This window comes from Rhamphochromis longiceps, linkage group LG16 (genome assembly GCF_057381845.1).
Source record: "Rhamphochromis longiceps isolate RC_006_pf linkage group LG16, R_longiceps_female_GT1.1, whole genome shotgun sequence".
NCBI classification, from domain to species: domain Eukaryota; kingdom Metazoa; phylum Chordata; class Actinopteri; order Cichliformes; family Cichlidae; genus Rhamphochromis; species Rhamphochromis longiceps.
Window position 1 is genome coordinate 18,902,704 of NC_140572.1, and position 20,673 is coordinate 18,923,376.

General features: G+C 38.5%; 1 protein-coding gene across 1 annotated transcript in view; it reads right to left on the bottom strand.

The window, feature by feature from the left end:
- Positions 1-16,458, bottom strand: part of LOC146650934 (cytoplasmic protein NCK2-like) — a 43,642-nt gene extending 27,184 nt beyond the window's left edge. Inside the window, exon 1 of the mRNA XM_085384442.1 lies at positions 16,186-16,458. The gene's annotated coding sequence lies outside the window, so the exon portion shown is untranslated. The remainder of the gene's footprint in view (positions 1-16,185) is intronic.
- Positions 16,459-20,673: the final 4,215 nt, after the last annotated feature.

Below are 20,673 nucleotides of genomic sequence, written 5' to 3' on the forward strand. Positions count from 1 at the left end.
CACACACACACACTTTATAGAGATGTTAAATGTGTGGATGTTAATGAAGTGGACTTAAAATATATCCTTTTGTTCAGAAATTTGCCACAAAATAAAAACCACTTGTTTTGTTTTTTTGTAGGAACTCCTGGTTTCATAATAAAAAGTTATAAGGATATATATATAGGATTGCTGGGTTTGCACATCATTAGGGTCCCCTGAGTGGTAGGGTGGAGTTTTGCCCGCTCGCACTTCTTCATGATGCATTCCGTAAAGGCATAATTGGATTGGGATCTCGGGGGTTTGAATGCTGGGTTATCACCTTGGGCTCTATGCCATATTCATCAAGAAAGAATATTCCCGACAATAATGGTCTTTTTTTTTTTTTTTTTTACTTTTCTATTGGGGGAGGGGGGGGGGGGGATATTAGCCGTTTAGGGGAGGCAGCACCCTTGCACTTGCGGTGTGTGTTTTGTCTGTAACTACGTTTATGTCCACATGAATGTCAAGTCCCAAGGTTTCCCAGAGAACACCGTAACAATGATTAATCTTTCTCCCTTCACCTGTCAGCAATCAGTGTATCAAAATGCAAGCTGTGGCATCTTCATAAATGAATAAATGGGGTTATGAAAAAACGCACCAGATACAGATCAGATACAACTCCCTCGTTACAGCTGTCCAAATCATTTCTATGAAATTGGCTGGACCCCTCAATTTTTTTCTTCTTAATATGAACTGTTCTTCCAGAGGATACTTAATTATAAGGCAAACCGTCATTAACTATCCGGTTGTTCAGTCTGACGTCACTAGCCGTGTCTGGGTCTAAACTCCGCTGCAGGTCCATATATCAAACGATCACTATGGGATTACTGAGAGTTGAAAAACTGTCTTTCATCTTTAATAAAATGATCAGCGTTCTGCTCTACCAGGTGTAACAATTGAGTTTAACATCCAGGCATCCATGAAAACGGAATTTATGACATTTAACGGAGTTAGAAGTTAGCAGGGAGTTAGCTCGCTAGCTTCTATCTAAATACAATATAGCATGTCCTGACTGCGGGGTTTTGGAAACAAATTAAAACGTACAGCTCTGTTATCACTTCCAGCATAAATGAAGACAGAAAACTAAACAGCAGTGACGTTTGTAGGGTTACTGAAGTTGGGCTAGCTGCTATATAATGATGTGCTACGTGACCGCTAGCGACACAGCTATGTTAGCATAATATAAACAAGCTAACTTTTTTTCCACTCGATAAAAGTTAATGTGAGTGTTCTCGGTGGTCAGGAACAAATGTAATCGCATGGCAGGATGCTGTAAAAGGACCAAACTTCAGCCAGGAGAACAACTGAGATAATCCATCCACAATACGAGGTTAGTCATTCATATACTGCTGCATGGGCTGGGCTGTAGTTACATCGTAAGGTTTTAAAAACTGAGCTTAAATAAATGATTAGCGGTAATAAAAGCCGAGGGAGGTCAACAGTGGTCGCTGACTGTTTTAGGAGCTTTTTGAGATCAAATAGAAGAAAATACATAACATTAAACATGTTAACAACACAAAAGCCATATTAAACGCAGACTACTTTAGACCCGGAAGTAGGATTCGTCGCGTCATCACTGAACAACCGGATAGTTATTTTAATGACATCACATACAAAAACCTATGACGTCCACATTGCTAACTATGGCAAAAAAATATTGATAATTCAGAATAATAATACAGAATTAATTTTATTAAATATTTATTGTTTATTCACTTTACTTTTACCTTCTACTTTTATATAGGATATTATCTGGTCCCAGCCCTAAATACAGAATTTAACAACCACAGAATATCACAGATATGCTGGAAAATGGTCAAAAACCCTGTCTGATTATGTGTTCATTAAAGTAACTTGGAAATGATATACACATACTCTGCAAAAACAATACTTTCCCCAAGAGTTAAATCACCATCAACATTCTTCACTTTGAACTGCATCACAAAGTTCCCATACTACAGGAAATAAAGACTGGTTTCTTATCTTTTTGAAATTGCTGCGTCCCATTCATGACTCACAAAAATGTTGGATAGTTTAAAACGACCTGATCGGCAATGTTGATGTAAAGTAAGGTATCAGAAAACAAATCACAGAACAATAGCTCACAACTAAGCAAGTAACTGCTACTATTACTCACAATACAACACCCTCCAGGAAGTTATTATAATAAAGCATGTTTGACCACTGCAAGCTCAGGTTCAACAAGCCCTTATTTCTAATGCACTCCTTTACCTTAACTAGAAAATAAGACGTCTATTTTACTGCAAACTGCAGGTTCCTGTCAGAGCAACATTAGATCTCGAGTACACTTTATAGCAGTAGCACAAACATGTCATGTGTGTGCGTCTGTCGGTCAGTACAAAGCAAAGTGCTAATAAAAACCTAATACTTCAATGGATTAGTACAAAATTTGGTTGTTTCCCAGTATGAGTGGAAGTTTAAACTCATGACACAATGCTCTAGGACAGGTGCACCACTAGATGTATTATTTTAAAAAACAAACAAACAAAAAACAGGAACATAAATGATCAAAGAAGCAAAAATGGGAAAATGAAAGCTTTTTTTACTAATATTTTGTACTCTCAAATAGCTAACTTGACAAGTGTACAGTGACCATAAGCAGTTTTAATACATTAACATGGAAGATAAACAATTCAAAATGACTAGGGTAAGATTGCATGCCGTGCACTAACAACAGTCCAGCGTTGTATGAGGAAATAACCACCCAATGAACCAATGCACTCATTTCATGTTAATACTCAACACTCTCAGAATATGTTGTGAAAGACTACGTTAGAAAGTGAGGAAACAAGAACACTGAGCAAAGTCTTCTGAAACTATTCTACACCCATCCTTTTTTGTGTAACACGAACCACTGCTGATTATTAACCATCCCAAGTTTTACCTTCTCTCTGTGCCTTCAACTCCATTTGGTTTTCCATTCTACTCCTCCCTCGGCTATGGACCTGAATTATTCTCTTTGATCAGATCCTACAGTGAAGCTCCCAAGAGAGAACAGACTGATGTAGTAATAGCAATGCAAAAAGAGTGGTGCAATTCAATGCAGACCTGTTGAACAACTTCTACACCCCTGTGCATATGTGGATAATTTACAGCATTTATTCTTTATTCAAAGTCATCCTTTGACAGTGGCTTGTTTTTAAAATATTATGTGCCCAAATCATTAAGCAGATCTCCTAACTAATATCACTGTAAACGACCGTGTCATCAGACTTTGAGTGCATACATTTGTTTCCTTTACTCAGGGGGCTTGTTTCTTTTCCTCCAACCTCACAACAATCAAAATCAATCCAGCAAAAAGGTCTCAGAGTCAACACACCATAAAGCCTCTCTTTCTCCAGAAAGCATGGGAAAATAAATGGAATTTACAGCATGTGGTGAAATTATTTTAGGCTTCTGAAATTGTGATTGTGGCATTAGTATCAGAATCTGGGATATTTTTGTTTTGTCTTCCTTTTTTAAATTTGAGCCTTAATATTTGCTTAATGATCAGCATATAAAAACAAAAACAAAGATTTTGCATACTCCATCTACATTCCCATGCGTCTGCTCTGTGCACTAATGCTCACCGCATTTGAAGAAAACATTTTCCAGGACAGTTTACCATGTTGTTCATTTTCCCTGCCCAAGGATGATGTTCCATGATCTATATTTATCTACATTTTCCAAGACACTTGGGAACTCTTTAACAAGCTTCAAAAGAAAGTTGTTAAAGCTTCTCTTTCTTTCACATGTTTATTTGTCTGTATTACATAACTGTTTTGGCGGCATACCCATGGAAAACACCAGAACAGTTTGGTAAAAATGAAAGTGTCAATACCTCAAAGCTACAAAGCCTTTTAATATACAGACAAGGTCCAGTTCAGTTCTTAGCAGCCATGTTTTAAAATCAGCCAACTAAGTTACAGTGGTACTGTATATTCTCTGTGATTTGAGGGTAGATAAAGCTGGAAATGTGCCATTTCATGCCATCAGTGTGTTCTCCTTGCTGGCCACTTCTTTTTGCTGATATCGTAAACAATTTAAATACATCACACTATCTGAGCTCTCCTGCTCATATTACATGGTTTTCTGCACCACAGGCATCCATAGCTTGACATTTTACACTACACTTCAGTGCCGATTTAGTGTGGCCTGAGCACCGGATGGCATTTCTGCTTCTACGACATGCAGATGATATAATTTCTTCCACATAAAACAGTGAAGCACCGTACACACATCTGCCGGCAGCTCTTTCTGCCCTCCCAAGGTCGCGTTCTAACAACTGCAGCTCTGCCAACCCAAAAAACAGCAGACTGGGTGAATAGATGTCCTGTAGCAAGTGTATATGACTGTGTCCATGTGAAAGCAACAAAGAGACACTCAACAGCGGAAAAACAGAATGTGTGCAGTATTTAATTCTCCGGAGACCCCTGTGGCATTCTGAACCTTACATCTCATAAATAAAGAAGGATTTCCTTCAGCTGTAGCCATGCGTGTGAGAGAGGCTAAGAGAGAGAGAGAGCACAAATGGATTAGGGGATGCCTATCATATTGCTACCAGCAACTGAATCAACTCCCAAGCACGCAGCAGTATATTTGAAGACAAATACAAGACAACAACATATCTTTAAAGCCTAGATTTTAACAAGTACATGATCTGGTGATTTCAGATGGTAACCTTCCTTAAAAGCAAAAATATCAAACTTGAGTTATTCCAAAGCATTAGTCTGTCCTTGAACAGATTTCATGGGCTCCAAGTTATGTCTTGGTGAGCCAAATTGTCACACAGACGGTAGCTGTGACTACTTTTGACTGAAGTTCAGAGAGGCTGTCTCTGCAGCTCTTACATCACACAGAACTGTGATACAAGCCTGGGAAAATACAAGTCAAATAAAGTTAGTAGGCCACTAGACAACCGTTGTAATCGAATTACTGCATAGATCATAAATATTCAGTAGCAGCAGCACGATCGGTCTATTAAATATTTCATACAAATCAAGATAAAACTGGGTCATTTGACTAATGGCGTTGATTAATCAATTTATTCGATTAATGGTGCAGTCCATGTTCTGAGGCACATCAGGCTGCAAAACACTGCTCAGCAGTTTGTAATAATTGAGGTTTTCAGGCAAGGCTAAGGTTGGTGTCTAACATTTAATGAAAACATCTCTAATGCTAATGGAACTAAAGGGCTGCCAGTTTGGGCTATATAACATTAACCAACTTGTAGCTAAAACCTGCAGCTGCATATAGATGTTGTGTGTTATTTCTTGTTTTCTTCACCATGTAACTGTGACAACAATGTTTAGCTCCTGTATTGTATAAGCTGTGGAGCGGGTGGCACGTTTTCACAAGAGTTGAATTCCATCCATATAATCCCTCCCATAATGCATGCCCCAGCAAATGCACACTGTCTGCTCTTACTTTCTTATTCTTTTCTGTAGTGTGGGGATTTCCCTTAATCTCAAGGATTTCTGAATCATCTTGTGGGAAATTACTTAGAATCACATACCCGATTCTCTGCAGACTAAAGTCACAAGCTATCGACAAACTTCCTCTCAAAGTCATACTGATGAGAATTCAATAAAACCCTTTAAGATAAGCAGCTGGGCAGTGGGGCAAGCTACACTGCATGCCCTTGGTGCACAGATGGCTACGAGTGCATTATTTTAAATCTAATAAATTGTGAAACAGGCTGGTTTTGCTGATCTAGGTTTGCATCTATGCTTATCTTAAACACGTGTAAACTGGAAAAACTGCAGTCCAGAACACAGAACAGTCTCAGATCAGTTAGGCTCATCTCAAGTCCCTGAACTTCCACAGTTTGTCCTCCATTACACAGTTCAGAGCTGAAGATGCTGAACTTGTGTATCTGTATTGCAAGGGCCAAGAGTCAGAAATTTCTGAGAAAAATATTGACTATTCAGGATTACAAAGTTATACAAACTCAGAAGATCTCACAATACCACAAATTTACAAACGAGAGAGAAAAACTTTGCAATATAACATTTTTGGGGGTTCAGGGAGACACACGGTCTCACTATACACGGCTGGCACACACACACACACACACACACACACCACTGCTTCCTGTGTATGTTATTGGTAAATGATACCGAATAAAATTTGTAATTATATTTTGCTGAAGAGAACTACATGTGATTTTACCTCGGAATCACAATATAAACATTTGGAGTTTAATAAGAAAAATGATGTAAACTAGGCTCTTCAGAACAAAAAACAAAACAAAAAAAAGGTCACACAGTGATGTGGATAAGGCAAGGGCTTTTTAATGCATTAAGATCTAAATTGGAGAGATGCAGTGATAGCTGGTTCCATCATCCATACGTATGGATGTATGTGTGTAAAGCAGTCCCTCTGTGGTATGAGGAGGTTGATGCAACCTTGCAAAGTAAAATCAGTGGGGTTTTTTGTTGTTGTTTTGACACAGTTAGGAACATTTGCACTCAGAGGTAGTGTGTGCCCCTTATTATCAGAAATATTCAGCTGATAAACTCTGAAAGATGAATGAAAGCTTAACTGACTCACAAAACTAAGGCAAAGCAAACAGCTAGATTGTTTGCACTGGTAGGGCAGTGGATCTTTTGGGAATGTTGGGTCAATTTTCAGTCAGAAAAAAAATAAAAACAATTTCCTATTATCCAATTCAAATCATCCCATTTGTAAGAGGAAATATTTTCCATTTCATTTTCAGCCTACAACTGAAAACACAGTCATGTTTTTAGCTGAATATAAGGCTACAGCCTGCAGCCTATTACCTCTGGAAGATTGGAAACAGGGGAAAGCAGCTCGTATATGTATCAGCAAAAATAACAAAATCTGACTACCAGCAACTCCAAGATTAACAGTATTAACAATGAACAATGCATATCAATGTTCAATCTGTTAGAATTAACTCTATGGTTTAATGAGAGAATTACTTCTTAAACTTGGTTTAAGCCATAAACCAGTGACTTCCCCAAGTCTTCACTGGCTTGAAAGAACATTTTTTTCCTAAATTGTCAAAACATTGAAGGTCATAAGTATTTTTTTTTCCAAATCAGATTGCTCCCATTTTTCAAATTAATCTTAGGTTTTGATGAGTTTAGCCAATTAGTGAAATTACTGGACACGTCATTCCAACCTGTAACAGTGAGAGGCGTGTAATTTAGCAATCAAAGAACGCAGCAGCTGCAGTGGCAAATCTGAATGGCAGGTCAAGATGCATTCACACTGAGGTTAGAGCAAGGGCAGATCGAGTGAAGAGCTTATATGTTAGTCCCGGCTGAAGTTCATTACTGGCAGGAATAAAGAACAGCTGGTAAAACATCATTTGGCATTTGAGGTAGTACATGTGTGCATGTTCCTCAGGCCAACATTAGAGTTATCAATGCTTGAGTAATTTTGAGTAAACAAGAGGGTAAAATCAATAATAAAGAAAAGTAAACATCGTCCCAAATGTTCCATAGGGCTATTGTTATCTTTTTTTTTTTAAATATTATTTAGCTTGTTTAATTTTATATTTAACATTAAAAAAACAAAACAAATCCAAGTGACAAGATTACCTCATAAAAACATAGCCGATGTCTCTCCATTGCAGAATGTGCGCCCTATGCGGAATAACTCATCCATTCAGAAAAACTAATCACAAATATGAATCATAATGTTTACTAGAGTGCGAGTGCCTTTCACAGCGTCCATAGGAATGGTGAGAGCTTGTTAATGAGGCTGAACCGCAGAGGGATGGGAGTAACGTGGGCTGCGATGCTCGGAGGGGAACTTGGATTTTTCTGTGAAATACAGATAAGCAAAGCCCTCATGCTCTGTCTGCACGCCGCCTGTTTCTGCATCAGTACAGCCAAAGGGGAAAACGTTCACTTAATTAAATCAATTAGAGCATGAAGGGCCTGTCGAAGCCTCCGCAGAAAAACAACAGGATGGAATAAACTCACAAAAAGTTCAAGTTTTTCCATGAGCCATATAAATTTCTCTTCATTTCACAACTTTTAGATGTCGAAAGTCATGCAAATGGTCTGAATAAGATGGTGCTGTGGCCTTTAATTAGTCTTTTAAATTCTTTCTAATCTGAGACATAAGGGGTAAAGGGCGCATCAGTATTTGATCACTAATTTTTTTGGTGTACTTAGTTATTTTCACTTTTGATCAATCTAATGAAATTTTAGAGATGCACAAATATTGATCTAAAACATAAAATGTGACTTTTTATTTATGTCATTATTTGCACTCAAAGTAAGATGTCAAACTTTTGTCCAAAGTTTTAAACTCTTACAGTAAAGTGTTGGGTTTCACCCTCGCTCAGATTCTCTCTCCACAGCCCAAGTAGCAATTTTCTGCTATGCAATCTGAACCCCATACCTGCTTAAGGAACATGTGGGACAGCAGTGGACTCTTGATTACTGTTTAATGAGCAGTTCACCGGAAGGTTTATAAATTTAAGGTCATATTTCTCCACAGAGTGAAGCGAAGCTGAAATCATAGTCTGCATGGGTAATCTCCCTGAAGACCTCAGAAGCTTTACATCTCCCAACCCTCAAATCTCCATCTATATCCATCATTTCAGTAAGAAAACCTGCCAACGTATTGCCTCAAACTCGATAGCTGTCTGCAGAAATATGCCGTCTTCTCTTCTGTTTTTAAAATACAATATAATGTCCCTAACTTGCACTCAAACTTGCAACTCAGGTCTTAACCTCAAACTGCAGATTAAAAAGTGTGCAGTTTTGACTCTGTGGATAAGAGTATGCAAGACTGAGAAACTGTGCAATCGTACTCTAACCAGCTTTACTCTTTCACAGCCTCCCCTCCCTCCAGCACTCACCCCTGCCACCTCCCTTTCATCACAGAGCAGGATTAGGCCTGATGCCCAGTGGTGACACAAGGACACTGAAGCCAACATACTGTTAGATCAGTTGTTGGGCATGAATTAGGAACTCGAACCGGGTGGAAGGAGATGGAGCTGGGAGGTGATGACAGAAATGAAGGACAAGAAGGAGAGACTAGACAAACTCAAGGAACAAAAGAGGAACACAGGAAAGACAACAGAAAGTCTAAACTACTGAGTAAAGTCATCAAAAAAAAAAAAAAAAAAAAAAAAAAAAAAGGAAGCCAAAAGCGACAGCCTGGGGTGTGGTGTCCACTAGACACTAAATGTTTAGATGCTGATGTTTCAACAGGTGATGTTTCTCATGGCTTTGTTAGCCTATCATAAAGTAATATAAATAAAGATGTAGTGCTACAGGCATGAAAGTCTGATGTTGTAGTTATAAAGTAAACTCTGGGCAAAACTTAAAACAACATAAAGCAAAAAACAGACTTCAGAGAATACTATACATTGGTAAATCTCATTAATCTGACCCATCTTCATTACAGTAAAGACTTTAAGTCTTATTTATATAGACTAGGACCCAATGCATCAAATGTACTCAGTTAACAATTTAACAGAAAAAACAACATGAAAGGTGTTTGTTGGTTTTGGAGAGGTCTGTGTGAGCGTTTAAGTCACACAAACTCTCTTGTGCTCTGTGATGTTTATGGACCTGGGCTGGTGGTGAAATGTGGAAAAAGCCTGATGTTCCAACACCATCCTCTGTGCAGAAAGAAGTAGTCTGTTTGTCACTCCAAAGGGCTTTTTGTTTTGTTGTGGGTTTTTATTTTTTATTTTTATTTTTATCCTCTACAGGTATTATTGCCGTTTATGGCATTTTGAGAAAACAGTGAGCTTTTTTCTTTTTAGTGAGCTGAGACCTTCAGCTATAGCAGACACTTCTCTTACAGGTAGGTACTAAGTTTGAGCGATTAGACGAATATATCAACGATAGGCCGAGCCTTTCACCAATCGTTTTTACAAGAGCAATTTATTCATCTGTCTATCCATCCATCCATCCATCCATCCATCTGCCCATGAGTAAGTTTGCTAATAATGTTGGTAGAAGCTAAGAGAAGCAGTCAACGGAAAAAAATAAAATAAATAATAGCGCTATTTTAACAGCACCCTCTTCCAGCTGCGAACAAATGCACCCTTCTCAGAGTGCGCCCAAATGCAGCGATTCATTTACTCAAACTCATAAAAGAAAGAAGGAAAGGCAGTACACAAAAAAAAAGTAAGTTAAAAATCAAATCATCTCTTCTAGCAGACATTTTAAAAAGACAATCTGACGTAAAGTATTTGGCGCATCTCAAATAAATAAATAAACGAATAATCCAAAAAAGTAGCTATATTATTGCTGAAACAAACAAGAAAAGAAGGTCAAATATTCCCTCCAAACAAAACGTATAAATTCTAAACATGCAAATCAGTGTGTGCATGATTACATTGCTCCACCTATCAAAAAGTCACCTTCGCAATTATATTGCCTATCGTCGGTTAGTGGACTTACTATTCAGTTGGAAAATTTTTACATATTGCCCAACCTTAGTAGGTACACACCTACCTGTTAACAAAGAATCATTCTATCTTGATGATGAGATACAAATGTTACTAGATCTGTTAGAATAAAGCCTCGTGCCTAGGTTATACTGTTACAGACACTTACAGCGGCCGATCACTCATTCTGTTATACTTTTTTGAAGTCAAGGCCCGTGTGACTGGAGTCTTAAATTGCCAATGGGATTGCAGCAGACATGTTCAGATGCCATCAGATTAACAGAAAGAGAGGAATGAATGTCTACATTTTGGCTTCCAAAGAGAAGAAATAATAACCACGATAGACCAATACATTTTAAACATTCAGTTTAGCTATAAAACTCAAAGTTGAAACTCCCACATTTTTTTCCAGGTGCAGCTAAGATTACTAAAGAAGAGTTTTAATCAGTAAGATACATATACATTTTACTTGGTGTAGATGTATTTTGTGTCAAAGTTTATAAAGTGGAACCTGTTAAAGGAACTTTAACAGTTGCCTTTATCTCTGAATTGCTTAGGATCTCTCACATGGTTCACCCACAACTGCATGCAACATTAACCGTCAAGTGCAGGATCTCTATTGTTTGCTGGGCCTACCACAGCCATAAACAGTATAAAACAGACACAGCTTCCATGTTGGTGAAATAAAGCCAATGCGGAAGTCCCTAACAATCTGCATCTATCTGGAAGACACCAGATGGTGATAGCTCCAGTTACAAAGAGATTTATGGTTCTATAAAAGTCTATGGGAAAGGGTTTTTTCATCCCTGACCTCTGTAAAAGCTTCTCTACAGAGTTTATGGGCTCAGTCACTAATTTGAGGTTATACTGAATAAATATTAAGTCGGTCTTGAAAAGAAAAACTACTTTTCAACTGCTGCCTTAGTGACAAACGATCACCTCCGTGGATCTGTCCGTGTATTTGATTTGGCAGATTTTTATGCCGGATGCCCTTCCCGATGACACCCCCAAGGGATTTGTGTCTCCTCCCGGCATCAAACCAGGGATCTTTTGCTTGTTAGGCAAATGTGCAAATCACTACACTGTGAAAAATCATGTTAAAAAAATCATTGCACAGAATAAGCAACACCTCGGACAAGATGTAGCACACTAAGATAAGGAAGGGGAAATTCTTATGATTCTTATGATGATCACTTTATACACTAACAATATTTGTGCATAACTTAACTTTCCATTTTTCAATATTTGTTCAAATAAACCACATTGCGCTAAAGTGACCGGCTGACACTTCCATCCCAGAGCCATGTTGATAATAACATTGAAAAAACAGAAGAAAAAAAAAAAAAAAACATTGATGGGCTGCAGTGACGTGGTATGAAGGAAATAACACCAACTTTAAAAACAAACAAAACCTAAATGAAGAAAGATTATATTTCACCAACAAGACCACACACACACACACACACACACACACACACACACACACACACACACACACGGTAACCTTCCTGATCCAGTTTAAACAGCAGCATGAATCAACTTTCTTCTCTTACATTACAGAGTCACAGAAGTCATAACTGCATGTACTGTCAGTTTAATGGACAACTATTCCCCAGATTACCGATGATTACAATGACAATGAGATGGCCTTCATCTTGCTTCCATCATGATTCTCTTCAGAAGCATTGCTCTGTCTTCTCACAGCATTTATTAATTCCTTCTTCACTCCTAGTAAGCCTTTTCCCTGAGGGACACGAAATTTTATGCTTTCCACATGAAAAAAAAAAAATTTTTTCCATGGATGTTTCCCCCTGCTGTAGGCTCCTGAAAATATTGCTGGAAATAAATTTCTATTAGGGCTGGGCCATATCATACCGTTCACGGTAATACCGGTATAATGTTGGGGAATGATAAGAAAATGAAATATCGCGATAGAATATGGGTAAAACGCGCATGCGCAGTGCCTTTGTTTTCATACACAGATGGCGGGAAAAGGATGGCGGCGATGGAGAATGAGAAGGGCGAAAGCAGATCGTTGAATGAAACAGATAAACCAGAATTGGTTTGTAAAAATGCTGCAACTTCAGTGGTGTGGAACTGGTTTAGCTTTCGTCCGTCAGATACACAACAAAGCACTATTTTTGGTAGCGCATGCTAGCGGGCCGTCGTTATTACAGTGTTTTTTGGAAAATACGGCACACTTAAATTCAATCCTAAGATTTTTCTGAAAATCGACAGTACCCCTTATAATCCCGTGTGCCTTATGTACGAATTCTGGTTGTGTTTACTGACCTTGAAACGATTTTATGTGGTACACGGTGCTCAAAAATCTGTCAAATGTTTTAGTACTACTTTGCTAAGCTATGAAGCCGTACTGCTTGATGGATTGTCGGAGCATTACGGCTATCGTAGTCAGGAGACTCACGGAGTGACACATACTATGCTTCAATATAATATTACCGTATTGTGTGTGTGTATAACCCCTTTTTTAAGTTTTGTGGATATTATGCATGGTTATGGTGAGGACATGTCGGCCAATTTCCACTGGAAATGCCTTTTGGTTAAACTGTCAGCAAGGAAAGTTATATCGTTATAGCAAATTTTCAAATTTATTTCGTGATAAATATTTTTGGTCATATCGCTCTGCTCTAATTTCTATTATTTTGTTTGGGAGGTCTACACAGAAACCTGCGTCTTACACTTTCTTCACAACGTTCCATACAATGTGAAGAAAGTGTAAATAAAATTACCCTCACTCTCCAAGAGACAGTCCATGTAATATAGGTCATAAAATAAAAGGGGATGATGCAATAGGTTTTAGAACCCTTTTCTCACAGCAGGCATAAAAATAAAGATATATTTCGCCTGCACTCGAAATCTTAAATCATTTAACTACCACTTATGTTATTAGACTATAAATGATTCATTGCTACATTACAGACAATTTAAGATCGCATATGATCGACTCAGCGCCTTCTCTTAAAAAAAAGAGAGAAAAAAAAGAAGACCACTTCAAGTACAAATCACATAAATCAGCAAAATGAGAAAGAAGCAAAGCATCACTTGCTCGGAACAAAGTCATTTTCCACTGGCTTCCACTCAAAACAACAGAGGAACAAAATATTGTGTGGGCACAGCGCGGCAGTATGCAAGGGATTTTTTTTTTTTTAAGGCCCATTAGGCATATACAAGAAAGACAAGCAGAGTAATTAGTCACAGCTCATAAAAGTGCAATCAAATACACAGAAGAAAGAGGATTTGGATTAGTATCTCGTATGTAAGAAGAAAAAAAATGCAGCTCAAATGACAAACGTGCACATGTTCCAAGTTTGATAGTGGAAGTTAAGACATGCAGACGAAAAATAGCAATTTGTCACTAAATGCAAGGGCGATCTACATGCTTGTATATATATCAACATCACATATACTAAGAAATATTCATATTATATTATTTTCTCTAAATCGGCACCAAACGTTTATACAATACCACCTCATCTGACGTCCAGAATATTTTGTTCAACACTTGCTACGAGCTGCCTTCATATCAACTTCAAGTGACAAAGCTCATGCAAGGTGGAAACAAACAAAGTCATATATTAACACCAGTGTTTGTTCTTTCTATCAGATTGGATATGAGGTTAATCATTACCTGTTGTCCAGGTTGCTTCATTCACTTAGACATATTATGGTAGGAAAAACCATGCATGTTTTAATACCCCAATACTGAATCACACACTGGTTAAAAAAAATGCTTCAGTTCATCTCAAGCATTTAACACTTGGCAGACTATTATAGGGGAAGTTCCCACAGATTGACTCTTAAAATGTTTGACTTTATTAATTGATGATGGCTGCCTGAACGCACCATTGGTTTCAGTCTCTGCAGCACATGGAGCCAATTTAATGTGTGTCATTTTGAAAAGGGCTCTTCTACAAGTCCAGCTTATAATGAAACATGTCAATTATAAATTCTTGAAAGGAGAGGTAATGAAAGACTGCTTTAAATGATGCGATTGGAGCAACCAGCCAAAAAAAGAAAAAGAAAAAAAAAGTCCCAAATAATTGGTTTACAAAGACTTTAAAGAGGAAAAAAGCAGCATCTGCAAAATTGACTTAATCAACTTTACATTAAAATGACAGAATTGCTTAACATGTGCACACACTTGGTAATTCCTTCAAAATGTACCTATAAAACATAAAAAATGCCTTAGATCGAAACCTCATTTAAAAGCATGCATGCAACAGGATACAGCAGGGTTGCAACAATTATCTGACTTTTTATCATTACTTATTATCATTACTTTTTCAGTTATAACTGTTTATAAGTCGTAAAATTGGAGGGGGAAAAAAGGCATGGCGTGAGTTATTTTAATACCGCTTTTTTTGTCTGCCAATCAAAAATACAATAATATTCAGCTTACAATCATAGAGGATCAAGAAATGCAGCAAATATGCACTGTGAGGTGGAATCAGACCCAAATTACCCGATCACCCTAATTCCCATAACTAATAGTTTCAGGTCAAATTTAGGGTTTAACTGAACCACCACATAATCTACAACACTCATACTAAATGTTACTTGAGTGTGAAGTCAGCCCGAAAAGCTCACCTTTCCAGTGAGTACATGCAGTTACTGCACTTCTCGGTATCATTAGCAGTCTTTCTAGTTTTAGTCATGTTTCTGATATGCTGGAAATGCAAAGCACTGAAACTCGCGTTCTCTCTTTGCTTTGTGATGTAATGGAAGTTTATGCAATTCACACTTTATCGCTCCATTATTGCACATGCCTACACGGCATACCTGTTCATTTCTGAGTGAACCTTGTCCTAGACTCAGAGCTAACATGGTGCTCTTGTCAGAGGGTGTGTCGGCAGAATAGGTGTGCCACGCAAGTGTACCTGCATGTTGAAAAAAAGAAAAAAGAGAAACTGTGCTTTCTTATAACCTCAGTCCTTGCATTTGCATGCAAGTGCAAATTTCCCCCCGTCTTCTAGAATAAAAGGGACTTTACTTATGGACAATAACTGCCACAGCAAGACAGACAATGCATGCTATTCTCTGCTGCTATTGATGAGGACGACGCACGGTGTAGTTACCATGAAAAGCCACTAGACATTCAACATTGACAATCTCGGCATGTGGCACCAGTCGCCAGTCTATGGTGTTTTGGCAAATGTGGTTCATTGTGTAAGCCACTGCGTTTTTAAATAGGCCTGCTGACAAACGCAGCTCATTGTAAATGTAAAAAGAATGACAGGAAATTGTGTGTGGGGTTTTATTAATCAGAGATATAAATGCGAGAAATTACTCAAACAAGAGCAGATGCCTGAGAAAACAGTCTAAAGGACCTGCCTGAGGATTGCTTGAGTAGCTTGCGCTTATAGGCCTTTAAGAAGTGGCCCCGCAAAAAAAATGCTAAACGGTAAAGTTGATAAATTGGAAACCATTTGTTCTGACTCTAAAAATTAAAAAAGAAAAATATCACTGTTTGTGTGGCTCGTTAACAGCAACCACTCAAACGCAAGGAAAAACCGAGGCTGTAGCACACAGCGTCCAGTGAAACCACCTCTGAGTGGACAAAGACCCAGCGTCAAACCTACAAAGTGGCACGAGCAAGCTGCCGTTTTTCTTTACCCCAACTTTTACCTCAGCTTGTAATTACATTTTTCCCGGGCAAATATAACTGAAAACGGTCGTTTAAGCAGCACTGAAATGGCCAAAACAACCAGTCCAACTGCACCAACTTAACACAGTTCATTTGCGGTTACAAGGCTTACCTTAGTGTTCACTCCAGTGAGAATGGGCAAACAGCGACACGCTCAACAACAAACCCCGAACCAGAACCCGCCAATCAAATTGTAAGTTAGGGAGCCCGCGCGAAAGCCGCGAAAATAACCTCCTACATCCACATAACCACCGGTTTCTCTATTTTTCTTTCTTTTAAAACAAGAACCGAGCATGAAGTGTCCGACCTATTATAGCTTGTTTTTTTCCGTCGCAGGCTGACTGCCTCCACCTCAAGCACTCGTTTCAAGCTCAGTCTACGGGGCTGCCAACTTCCGCTCTTTGCTTTCAAAATAAAATACCTCTGGGCGTAGAGACGTTGCAGTCAAACAAGACTGAATTTGAAGTCCGGAGGAGATGGTGACAGAAATGTAACTTCCAGGTGGGAAAAATGGGCTTTTATTAAATGTCTTTAGATTTTTAAAGTTTTCTTTTAAGTTTTTAAATCATATATGTCTTATGTTTCGGTTTATGGCTTCTTCTTCTTTTTTATCTCAAAGTAACCAATAGTTTTATTTAATAAGTTGATTCAGATGATTCGTCAGGATGTCTGCCCTTTTAAAGGTGTCTGGAGGCTTCACAAAAACTTGTTTCCAGAGGAATTCTGGTTCTTCTCCTTCAGCCGACTGCTCCTTTTAGAGCGTCACCACATCAGATGCTCTGACTCCATCTCACCCTATCACTGACAACCTCCTCTGTCACACAACCACCTTCACTACATCCACAAATCGTCTCTGTCATCTTCCTCTTTTCATATACAGTAGCCTTTGTTCAATCTACCACCTATCCCTCCTCTGTACATGTCCAAACTCTCTCAGCATTGCCTCTCTAACTCTCTTTCCAAAGTTGTCCATGGACTTACCTGGTGAGTCACAATGAAAATTTTAACATTTCCAAACCACACATAACAGCAGGTCTCACTACCCTCCCAAGGTGGCTGTGGCTTAGGAGGTAGAGTAGCGCCAGAGTATTCTTGGATAAGATACTGAACCCTGAATTTGTCCTGATGTTCATCAGAGTGTGAATGCTAGATAAAAAAGCAATTAGATGGAGAGAAAAAAGCGCTTGTATGTGTGTGAATGAGACATGTTGTGAAATGTACTAATAAAAACCTGTCCATTTATTTTTTATTGTAAACCTTCCTTGTTTGCATGTTCACCTTTCCACCTGTCTTTGACTTTTTACGACGACTTATGAATATATCATGTCAACCCCCAAATTATTTATTAATTGAACATGAAACAGCTAAATGTGAAAAGAAATGCAAGAAGGATGCAAATAAAGATTATGAATTTGAAAATATTTTATTGTCTATTTTAATTTTTATTCAATCTGCTGTTATTCATTTTTGCGCCTACAATTTTCAAGGACATTTCGCTCCTCTGTGTGAGCTAAGATGCATAATGCTTTTATTTTGAAGACAAATTCCTTAACTTCCGGTTTGATTTCGTTGAGCGCACTCAGCTTGATCGCCGGTCCCCTTGGTGACGTCACCCACACCGGGACTCGTACAGGACAACGCCGAGAGAAAGGGAGAAAATGTGGGGTACTGTGTCGCCCCTTGGCGACCACACTGGGAAATCTGATGTATTTTATTTTATTTTTTTAACATGAAAAGTGATTTTTTTTTTCAAAGCCTGCAAGTAATTATCTTGAGTAAACTCATAAACAAAAACTTTGTATTGATGAGTTCATCAAAAAGTCCCTCCTCGCCCGTCAACTATGTGATTAATCATTAATCATCATTCGTCGTATTACACTTAAATAAACTTCATTGTTCACACACTAAATTTAGACTTTGTGCGGTTGCTTTCTCACCTGTGTATTCCTTCTCACTGTTTTCATCACTCAGATGGTGTGCTATTTACTACTGTGCCATATACTAATCATCCTACACACTTGTAACTGTTAAAAATAACACGAGGCGGAAAAAAAGTTGCATTTAGCTCATGTTAGAATTAAAAACAGTCACACACCTTGACACTTCAGAGGTCCAATGAGCAAGTCTGATATTTACCAGTACTTGGGTTGAGTAATCAAAGAGCAATCAGATTAAAGGCACACCCCCCCCCATGTTTTATTTTGTTTCTCAGACACACCTAACCTACAGTGTATGACCTCATGAGTGCTGACAAGGCCACATTTTCATGAGTAAACCTTGAGCACGAGTAACTGGTTGCATAATAACAGGTTGGTTTTTACATCCAATCAAAACAAGTCAGTCCTAAGATGGTAATAAAAGAAAGCTGCACTGAATCTTAAAGTGATGCTGATCTAATTTAAAAATGGAGTCCCTACTGAAGTGTCCAAAGTGTCCCGTATTTCCTTGCTCAGTATCCCACGGTGATTTGCTGTTATAGGCACCATTCGAAATCAAATAATGTCTTAAATCTAATTTTGTTATGAGATTTAGAGCTGTGGCCAAAAGCCAGAATTAAGTCAATATCTCTACTGACTTCTTCTCAGCTATATACTTCATGTCAATTTTATGACAGATTGTCTGTCATGCAAGAAAAAATAAAATAGTATCGCCATTTTGCATGCTGTAAAAGTGCAGTCTCACATTAAGACTACATCCTGTGTGTCTGACTACTACACATTTGTAATTTATGACTGGATTTGGATCCTACTCAAAACACAGTTTTCATAGCCAAAACCTTCTGTTCCCACTAATCTCTTATATCGTTAGCTTCATAGCATAAGTGCCTAAGTCATTGACTTAGTCAAATGACTTAGGCAATTATGCTATGAAGCTAACGATATGCAATATCCATCTGTTTTAACAGTTCAGTTGGCCCAAATCCACAGATGCTGATTCATTTATGCGTACCTCGTTCCACTGCACCTTCACACGTCCCTATTAATTCCTGCAATGTAAAGCGAAGCAGTTACCTGTAAACGCCTTTTGACACTCATCTCAGCAGGCCCAAGCGACACTTTTTGTATTTATTTCAAGTGAGAAGTGAGAGTGAAAATAACACTGCACATGTACAGAGAGGCTCTTGAAGCATTGGATTTCCTGTCACAAGGGGGCAGAACATCCTTGAAAGAAATGCATATCCACTAATGATATGCCAAAAGCTTTAATGTGCCCTAAATGCTGCAGCAGATCAGATACAGTCCACCAAAAGTATCAGGATGGCCGCCTGCATCGTTCCCCTTCTGCAGCACAAAAGCTAAAATGCTTTTTGTCCCTTCTAATCCACCAAACTCTGCACCACCAATACAAAGTCCCATTCGCATGCATATTGTAAGAAACAGTACTAAAAAGATAAAGTATGTGACTTGGATCATGGACGCTGTCCCCGTAATCATGTGCGAATGCCTAACATACTAACCTTCATCACCATAGCGTCAGGATGCGACAAATAAATAACCATCTGCTGACCTTTTCACCCACACTCCACTCCTCCACCCCTCATCCACAACCACCCTGTCTTATTCATCATACACATTTTTTTTCTACCTCAACAAACTAATTTAATTCGAAGACAGCTGGATGAATAACTGCAAGCATGTGCTTATTTTTAAACATACACGTTAAAAGTTAAATCCGTTTTAATGCTGCAGACTCACGGGTAATTGGAAAGAGCTGATGTGTGTGTTCACACTGCTACACTTGGTATTATTAGATTTCCCAGTTGGACATCATTCAACATAAAGTTCATTATATAACTTTCAAAAACAACATTACATGTCTAAGGGGGGAGGAGGCAACGTTTAATGTTGCTGAAGAAGTGCAAAATGATTGGAATGGTTTGTCTTTCATACCCCACTCCTCCTAATCCCGAGGCAAACTTGATTTATTAATCGGGACTGAGTCACACATGTCACCACTCTATCTGCTCCTGCTATAACCAGGATGTCTTCCATTTTAGAGACACGCCCCTCATATTCTCACCAGTGACACTGTATCGTTGACTACTGAGGGGCCTGCAGCTGAGCAGAGCTATAGTTACCATGCTGATGAAACTGGATGTTTATTTTGGCAGAAAGGCGCCCCGTGTTTAAGTACACCTGACCGGAGGTGGTGATGTACGTGATGAACCAGCGGCTCCTGTGCTATGTTTGCAATTCACTGACCTCGAGGCCAAGTGAGACTTTTAGTCTTATGAAATATAGATTGCATATGATGGAAATGAGCATCTTTGCTCCTTCAAGGAGAGGATGTATTCATCAAAATGCAGAAATGTATTAGCTTGGTGTCATAGATGTAGATATGGTGCTTTTCCCCGTGCTGTTAAAATATCCACAGTGGAAAAGGCTGGTTTGAAGAGGGTATGAAAGCTGGTTAGTGGATTGCAGAGAGTTACAGATAGTTAATGGCTGGATATTAAAATTAGCTCTCACACGTGTTTCTGGAATAAAAAGCAGAATCAGAATAGTTTAATAATCCCCTGTGGTTGCACAGCCAGCACTATTCATCACCATTCTACAACCATGCTTAACAGCTGGTATGAGGTGTTTCTGCTGATATGCTG